Source organism: Bison bison, unplaced genomic scaffold, assembly GCF_000754665.1.
Source record: "Bison bison bison isolate TAMUID 2011002044 unplaced genomic scaffold, Bison_UMD1.0 scf7180017864243, whole genome shotgun sequence".
NCBI classification, from domain to species: Eukaryota; Metazoa; Chordata; class Mammalia; order Artiodactyla; family Bovidae; genus Bison; species Bison bison.
The window spans coordinates 2,321,829-2,331,047 of NW_011494815.1; the positions used below are offsets into that span (position 1 = coordinate 2,321,829).

At 48.1% G+C, this 9,219-nt stretch overlaps 1 protein-coding gene across 2 annotated transcripts in view; it reads left to right on the top strand.

Moving 5' to 3' along the window:
• The window catches only part of CORO2A (coronin, actin binding protein, 2A), a 65,851-nt gene that overhangs the window by 6,847 nt on the left and 49,785 nt on the right, over window positions 1-9,219 (top strand). Inside the window, exon 1 of one of the 2 annotated variants that reach the window (XM_010847049.1) lies at window positions 1,627-1,758. The exons of the other annotated variant lie outside the window; for it this stretch is intronic. The gene's annotated coding sequence lies outside the window, so the exon portion shown is untranslated. Of the gene's footprint in view, window positions 1-1,626; window positions 1,759-9,219 lie in introns of those variants that run through there. 2 annotated transcript variants of the gene reach the window in all.

A 9,219-nucleotide genomic window follows, 5' to 3' on the forward strand; every position in this document is an offset into this window, starting at 1 on the left:
GAACTGTTGCTTCCTGACCTGCATACAGATTTCTCAAGAGGCAGATCAGGTGGTCTGCTATTCCCATCTCTTTCAGAATTTTCCACAGTTTATTGTGACCCACACAGTCAAAGGCTTTGGCATAGTCAATAAAGCAGAAATAGATGTTTTTCTGGAACTCTCTTGCTTTTTCCATGATCCAGCGGATGTTGGCAATTTGATCTCTGGTTCCTCTGCCTTTTCTAAAACCAGCTTGAACATCAGGAAGTTTACAGTTCACGTATTGCTGAAGCCTGGCTTGGAGAATTTTGAGCATTACTTTTCCAGCATGTGAGATGAGTGCAATTGTGCGGTAGTTTGAGCATTCTTTGGCATTGCCTTTCTTTGGGATTGGAATGAACACTGACCTTTTCCATTGCTGTGGCCACTGCTGAGTTTTCCAAATTTGCTGGCATATTGAGTGCAGCTCTTTCACATCATCATCTTTTAGGATTTGGAATAGCTCAACTGGAATTCCATCACCTCCACTAGCTTTGTTCGTAGTCATGCTTTCTAAGGCCCACTTGACTTCACATTCCAGGATGTCTGGCTCTAGATGAGTGATCACACCATCGTGATTATCTGGGCCGTGAAGATCTTTTTTGGGTAGTTCTTCTGTGTATTCTTGCCACCTCTTCTTAATATCTTCTGCTTCTGTTAGGTCCATACCATTTCTGTCCTTTATCGAGCCCATCTTTGCATGAAATGTCCCCTTGGTATCTCTAATTTTCTTGAAGAGATCTCTAGTCTTTCCCATTCTGTTGTTTTCCTCTATTTCTTTGCATTGATTACTGAGGAAGGCTTTCTTATCTCTTCTTGCTATTCCTTGGAGCTCTGCATTCAGATGCTTATATCTTTCCTTTTCTCCTTTGCTTTTCGTTTCTCTTCTTTTCACAGCTATTTGTAAGGCCTCCTCAGACAGCATTTTGCCTTTTTGCATTTCTTTTTCTTGGGGATGGTCTTGATCCCTCCGTCAATAGTTCTTTGTCATGAACTTCCATCCATAGTTCTTCAGATGCTCTGTGTATCAGATATAATCCCTTGAACCTATTTCTCACTTCCGCTGTATATCGTAAGGGATTTGATTTAGGTCATATCTGAATGGTCTAGTGATTTTCCTTACTACTTTCTTCATTTTAAGTCTGAATTTGGCAATAAGGAGTTCATGATCTGAGCCACAGTCAGCTCCTGGTCTTGTTTTTGCTGACTGTATAGAGCTTCTCCATCTTTGGCTGCAAAGAATATAATCAATCTGATTTTGGTATTAACAAATTCTTAATAGCACCTCTTTTGTTTCAGGCGCCATCTAAGATTTTAACTGGCCCAGTCAATCTTCAAAACAATCTATAGAATAAGTTACTATTACTTATTATTTTTAATGGGTGTATTAGATTATATGTGAATTATGTCTCAATGAAGTTAATTTGCCAAGAAAGTATATTTGTTTTTTCTGTTATAAATATTTGATGATAATAGAGAATTTAGAAAAAAGAGAGGAAAACAAAATAAATCACTCAGTCTTCTCTTTTTATCTCAGATAATCAATATAAACATTTTAGTAATGTCTACTTTGTCTCTTTTTCTACTGTTATCCCCATTTCGCAGATAAGGACACTGAGGCCCAGAGTGGTTGGGCAGCTTGCCCAGGGTCATACATTTGGACCCATATCATCTGACTCCAGTGTTCAGGGTCTTAATCACCGAGCTACGTTGCCTGTAGGCAAATTAGAATGTCCATTGGTAAGTTTATTGAGACACACAGCCTCCACTCACCCCACCCCCAGCATCATTTCACAGACAGGGAAGTTAAGGCCCAGTGAAAGATGAGGCCTTGTTTAGTTAGCATCTCTCAGCCAGTTGGGAGCAGATATGTGCGATCTCATTCTAAGAAGAAACAGGGAGCTGAGGATTTGTAGAGTTGATATGACAGCTGCTTCCAGCTTGGCCTTGAGCCCAGAGCTTGCAGGGGGCTGGCAGGTGCCATGACCTACACATACAGAGTGCTGGGCATTTCCAGGGCGGGCCTGTCTTCCCTGGGCCCAAGAATCTCAGCCCTCCAGCAGCCTTGCTGGGAGGTGACTAGGGTAGGGGGGGAGAGTTTGGGACCTTGCCAAGCCTGCAGGCCCCCTGGGAGTTGTCTCTGGTACTCTGACTGTGCATTTGTTTCTGGCGCTGGTGCCAGCAAACTCCCTGGGCCACCTGCTGCCAGGGATGCAGCCCTGGCTTCCCATCCCAGCACTGCCACTGGGTGAGCTTCAGGCCGGGATCCTTCTCTCCCCACCTGCTAGCTGTAGGACGAAGGAAATAGAGATGGAAAGTTCTGGCACAGGGCATAGCGCATGGAAGAGCTCAATAGAGAGCCAACTGCTCTTGCTGTTCCTAGGGCTACCCCAGGGTGTTGGCCCAGGCTGGGAGACTAAGCCTTCCCAGCCAGAAACCCCTCCTCAGTGCTCCCCTTCACACCTACTTGGCCAGGGAGGCCTAGCCAGTGCAGGAGGAGATGGAAATGAACCCCAAGCAGAGGCTTGGCGTCTAAGATGGCAAGCAACAAGGAACACAGTGGAACAAAAGAGCCTTCTGAAGAGGGAGACCTGTCCTGGTCAATGACATGCTCTGTAGGCAAGTCCTGTCCCTTCTTTTTACCCCTTGTCCTCTTCTGTAAGTGGGGAGGGCATTTCCTGCCTTAATAATCGTAACCATCTTCATTCCATTTATTGGGATCTGTTATCCCTCAGCAGCCATCTATTGAGGTTTTACTGTGCCTGGGGAATAAGAATGGGAACAAGCCAGACCCATCAGTACCTTCAAGGGCACGCATTCTGGTGAGGGGCTCAGTTCAGATAGGGAAACCCCAGAGCTATGGGCCCTTAAGGAGGAGCATCTAATGCAGCCTGGGGAGGCTGGTAGAGTGGGGAGGCTACCTGGAGGAAGTAATGCTTGGGCCAGGTTGTTAGTGGGATTTGAAGTTGGCCAAACTCTCAAGGGGAGAGAAGCAAGAAAGGTCAATGGGTAAATTACCCCACCTCTGAACCTCCGTCTCCTCATCTGTAAAGTGGAGATAATAAACACTTGCTTTGCTTAATGAATACGGTGGTTGTGAGTACCTAAACTGGACAGAGAGCATGCAAACACTCAATGAACTGTGGATGCCAGGCACCTGTTCTCTGTTGTTTACTGTGCTATCTTGAGTCCCCAGGGCTTAGGGAAATATCAAGGCAGCATCTGAGTCCAAGAGAACATTCGGTCTGTTCTGAAAGGTCTGTGGTCAAGCCCAGCAGGGACAGACAGCCACGATTCACTTCACACCCCTTGATTTAAGGGTTCTAGAGTGTATCTGTGCTGGGGTGCAGCTGTGCTTTGAGGAGGCCCCGAGGGCGAGTGCGATCCAGTCACAGTCCTGTCCTGAGGAAGCGAAGCAAGTGTCCGTAGGAACCTCTCAGGCCATAAGCCCTGCACCCTGCTAGAGGCTGGGCACCCAGGCCGGGCCTCAGGGGCCTGACCAAGGGGGGCTCTAGGGACCTGCCAGGTGAAGGGATGGAGAGGATGGGGGGCACGGTGAGGTCACCAGGAAGAAACCAGCTTGTGTAGTGAGAGGTCTGCAAATTTGTCTTACCTGGAAAATCAAGGAAAAGAGCAGTGTACGGAGTGAGCCCATTTTGGTTATGGAATTTGGTTTGGAATATGAAGAAAGACTAGATCTACGCACAGGTAAATACAGAAGAATTTTCAGCCCAACACACATCAAGCTGGTTGATTATCTCTAGATGACAAAATTTTGTTTTCTTTTTTCTGTATTTTGAATTTTTTTTGTGATAGACATTTTATTTCTGTAAAGAGGTGGCTGTATGTAATGTGTGTTAAAATGGAATGTAGATGGTGTAGTAATCCAGCCAGTCTCCTGTCACCAGGCTGGAGGGTTTAAGGAGATACCCACAGCGTGAGGACCTGGGTAAAGCCTGGGGAATGGATCCTCAGTGCTGGTCTTCCAGAACAGTTGAGGGCAGGGGCCACGGATGGCTTGATGTAGGTATCACATGGGAGGAGAGGTCTCCAGGGGTCTCCAGAGGGGTTCCCAGGGCTCTCTTTTGGGACAAAGACTAGAAGTTTAGGTAAGCAGTCAGCATTATGACTAACTGCCCAAAGCCAGGGACCCCGGGCAACATCAGCAGAAGCATAGAGTCAGATCCAGAGAAGTGAGGGTCCTGCTGGAGTTTGGGCTGCACCCTCCCCCACAAGTGGGACTGGGGCAGCTGCAAGTGGTCCAGAGGCCGCCAGGCTGGGGAGAAGCCTGTGCTTTCAGATTCCGTGATGCTTCAGGCTTCCACCTCAGCGTGCCAGACCCCAGAAGACCCTTCATCCTCAGTGATGTGGATTGGTCCCTGGGACTCTCACGAATTGTCCGACCTCTTTGCAAAGAGAATAGAAAAATTGAGTTACTGTGCTATTTCACAGAGAAGGCAATGGCACCCCACTCCAGTACTCTTGCCTGGAAAATCCCATGTACGGAGGAGCCTGGTGGGCTGCAGTCCATGGGGTCGAGAAGAGTCGGACACGACTGAGCGACTTCACTTTCACTTTTCACTTTTATGCATTGGAGAAGGAAATGGCAACCCACTCCAGTGTTCTTGCCTGGAGAAATCCCAGGAACGGGAGAGCCTGGTGGGCTGCCGTCTATGGGGTCACACAGAGTCGGACACGACTGAAGCAACTTAGCAGTAGCAGCAGTGCTATTTCATGGAATGCAGAGCACTGCCTGTTGTAAGATATACCACTATTTTATAATCCATTAGGAAGAAAAAGGGCAAGCAATTAAACTATAAGCTGCATCCCAGTTTCAAAGATGTGTGTTTAAAAACTGTGTGTCTTAGAATCAGCTAAATACGACATGTGACCAGCCCCTACCTAGATTCTTAATTTACTATATATCCACTCATTTAATATGTGCAGCAACCTTGTGGCTAGATATTCTTGGCCTCTTTCTACAGATGAGGAAATCAGGGCCCAGTGAAGTGGCTTGCAAGATCACACAGTCAGCCAGAGGTAAAGCTAGGATTCGAACCCTGTTTTCACTGGATTCCACCACTTGCTCCTAATCCAACTCCAAAGACCAGCTCCTGAGCTCTGACTCTTGGGAATAATGTTCAGCAGTGTAAACATATTGTCAGTGCAGAAATGCCCTGGTGGACTGGCCATTAAATGCCAGGTGCTCTGAGTAATGGGGGGCCTGGAGGAGGGCTGAGGAGCTTGTGGACAGGAAGGAGGCTTGAGAGCTTGCTGGCTGAGTCATTAATCTCATCCTTGTTATGACCATTTCCAAGAGTAGGTTGGCCCATGGCCTGCCCTGGAGAGAGACTGCAGAGGCCTGTCCCGCACAGATAATCCTACAACCTCACCTAGACTGGCCCACTCATTCATTCCCTAAATAAGTAATTCTTCAATTTTTATTTGAACAAGACCTTTGTTTACGTATTGATCACTTTCCACATCACACAGCTCAGTGCTAGGGATATCAAACGGAGCAAAACAGATAATCTAGGGGTTGCCCCAGTGAGCTCACAGATCAAAGGAGAGTTGTGCAGTACCCAGAGAGTCCCACAAAACTTGGAAAAGAGAGGGCATATGGAGCAGGCAGAGAGGAGAAACGTGCCTAGTCCAGGATCACTGCAGAAGGCTGTTGTAAAGGGAAGGACTTGTGAGCTGAGATCTGAAAGATAAGCAGGGGAGTAGCTGGGTGAGGGTAGAATATGCTCCATGAGAATGGAACATTCTAGACCAGAGAAACAGCCTGTGCAAAGGCCCTGAGGCTGGAGGAAATGGGCTGTTGAGGAATTCAAAGCCCCAAGTGTCTGTAGCTCAGATCCCTGCCCAAGGTGAATCTGGAGAGGTAGAGTGGGCCAGACCCTTCAGGCCTTGCAGCAATGGACTGGAGTGGCGTGGGCAGATTTCCATCTTTTTTTTTCTTTTCGGTTGGGCCTCGTCTTGGTTGTGGCACACAGGCTCTCTAGGTATGTCACACAGGCTTTATTTGCTCTGTGGCATATGGGATCTTAGTTTCCCGACCAGGGGTCAAACCCATGTCCCTTGCATTGGAAGGCAGATTCTTAAACCACTGAATCACCAGAGAAGTTTGAATTTCCATGTTTTGAAAAGATCAGGGGCAAGGTGTTTGCTATCGAAGACTATGTGACCAGGTAAGAACACAGTGGTAGCTGTGGGAACAGTAGCCAATGTGCATGGTTTAAGAGATATTTAGGATGTAGAGGAGGGAGGGGTGAATGATGGATTGGCTTTAGATACGAGGAGGAAGGGGCTTCCCAGATGGCTTAGTGTTAAAGAATGCGCCTGCCAATGCAGGATAAGTGGGTTGGATCCCTGGTCGGAAAGATCCCCTAGAGGAGGAAACGGCAACCCACTCCAGTATTCCTGCCTGGAGAATCCCCTGGGCAGAGGAGCCCATGGGCAGAGGAGCCTGGCAAGCTACAGTCCACAGAGTCACTAAGAGTCATACACGACTGAGTGACTGCACACGCACTCACATGGAGCACACTGCTGGGATCTCACTTTCCCACTGTGCCTTTCGCAAGGCCTGACTCACAGAGGGAAGGGTGCTGGGGGGATACAGGCAGTAGTGGAAAAGGATCTCACCCTGTGGGTTTCCGTCAATTTTTTCCCCCAAAGTGTTTAGATATCCTGGTTCATCCAGCATCAGGGTTTTGCCAGATAATGATGAGAGAAGTCAGGAGGAAGAAAGATTTTATGGTGTTCTTAAGAGTGAGATGACAGACCACAGAACTGGCTGGAAAAAAGAGAGTGAAGAGAGAATGGGCAGGTAGGGGAGAGAAGGCAGAGGAAGCCAGTGGTGGAAGTTCTCACGGGGGAAGGTGTCTGCAGTGGGTGAAGCCTGGCCTGATCTCCTGGGTTGCTGGGACAAGGAATGGGCATCATGGTATGCAAATATCACATGGCCCAGACACCATCCTACAAGCTGGCCTTTCAGAAAAACTGGAGCCAAGCCTGAGGGATTATGTTGTCCTGGAGAGGGGTCTCTGGTCCAAAGCTCTCTCCTTGAGCCTGAACCTGTTTTTTATTGATCCATCAGGAGTGAGACTTCCCTGGTGGCTCAGACAGTAAAGCGTCTGTCTACAATGCGGGAGACCCGGGTTCAATCCCTCGTTTGGGAAATCCCCTAGAGAAGTAAATGGCAATCCACTCTAGTATTATTGCCTGGAAAATCCCATTGACAGAGGAGCCTGGTAGGCTACAGTCCACAGGGTCGAAAAGAGTCGGACACGACTTCACTTTCACTTTTCAGGGGTGATGACAGAGGATGGGTCACATCTGGAAGTGCCAAGAAGCTGGAAGCAGGGAGGGTGTGGTCAGCAAGGGGTGCTTGAACTAGTGACTCTGGAAGCGGGTCGGACTGTTTTCAGTCGTGGGGCTCGTCTGAAGTCACACAGCTGAGAAGTGACTCCCTGGTATGGTTTTCTGTCCTGTGGATTCCAGATTTCAGAGGGTAATCCCTTTCACTTATCTTGTTCTCAAGCTGAGAACATGGCAGCACTTAGTCTGCATCTTGGGAGGATAGTCAGAGCCAGCTAGGGGATGGCTAGAACTGCATGTGGGAAGACTTCCTGGAAGAGTAAGCATCTAAGCTGGGCCTTGTAGCAGCTGGACATACAGAGTGGTAAGGAGGGAGATGTTGGCAAAGGAACAGCAGAAGCCGAGGGCTGGCACGGGAAGCACACTGAGCCTGTTTGGGATGTGGTGAACATACAGTCTGGTCTGGCTCAATCTAAAGGGAATAGTATCAGATGCTGGCCAGACACCAAGGGCAGAGAGGTGGGAGCAGCCTACCCTGGCAGGAAGGAATGTTTTATCACTGACATTGTTTAGAACTGTAGGCACATCATGATAATGAAGCCAGGCTTTTTGTTGATTTTATTATTGTTTTTAAGCTCTCTATAGAAAAAGCCCCTCTTACTTTCTGCACCCAGCTGACTGCTCAGCTCCCTACTGCCTTTGTCTCCCCACCCCCAGCTTCCCCTTCACAGCAGGAGGGAAGAGAGCCCTAGAGACAGGAGCAGGATTCTAGCCAATACCTCAGAAGGCCCAGGATCCATGCCTACAAATGCCCACCACCTTACCAGGCCTGGGTTGGCACACCCTGGGGACCACTGTGCTGTAGAACTCCAGGTCCTATGGTGTCCTGGGCTGCAGTTGGTGGTCAGAGGCAGAATGCTCCGGCTCTAAGGGCACCCCAGATCTCACCCTCCTAAACAGAGCCTTCCAGAGTAATAGTTCAGTTCAGTTCATTTCAGTCGCTCAGTCTTGTCCGACTCTTTGCAACCCCATGAGTCCCAGCACACCAGGCCTTCCTGTCCATCACAAACTCCCGGAGTTCACTCAGACTCACATCCATCGAGTCAGTGATGCCATCCAGCCATCTCATCCTCTGTCGTCCCCTTCTCCTCTTGCCCCCAATCCCTCCCAGCATCAGAGTCTTTTCCAATGAGTCAGCTCTTCTCATGAGGTGGCCAAAGTACTGGAGTTTCAGCTTCAGCATCATTCCCTCCAAAGAAATCCCAGGGCTGATCTCCTTCAGAATGAACTAGTTGGATCTCCTTGCAGTCCAAGGGACTCTCAAGAGTCTTCTCCAACACCACAGTTCAAAAGCATCAATTCTTCGGCGCTCAGCCTTCTTCACAGTCCAACTCTCACATCCACACATGACCACAGGAAAAACCATAGCCTTGACTAGACAGACCTTTGTTGGTAAAGTAATGTCTCTGCTTTTGAATATGCTATCTAGGTTGGTCATAACTTTCCTTCCAAGGAGTAAGCGTCTTTTAATTTCATGGCTGCACTCACCATCTGCAGTGATTTGGAGCCCAAACAAATAAAGTCTGACACTGTTTCCACTGTTTCCCCAACTATTTCCCATGAAGTGACAGGACCAGATGCCATGATCTTCGTTTTCTGAATGTTGAGCTTTAAGCCAACTTTTTCACTCTCCACTTTCACTTTCATCAAGAGGCTTTTGAGTTCCTCTTCACTTTCTGCCATAAGGGTGGTGTCATCTGCATGTCTGAGGTTATTGATATTTCTCCCGCCAATCTTGATTCCAGCTTGTGCTTCTTCCAGTCCAGCGTTTCTCATGATGTACTCTGCATATACGTTAAATAAGCAGGGTGACAATATACA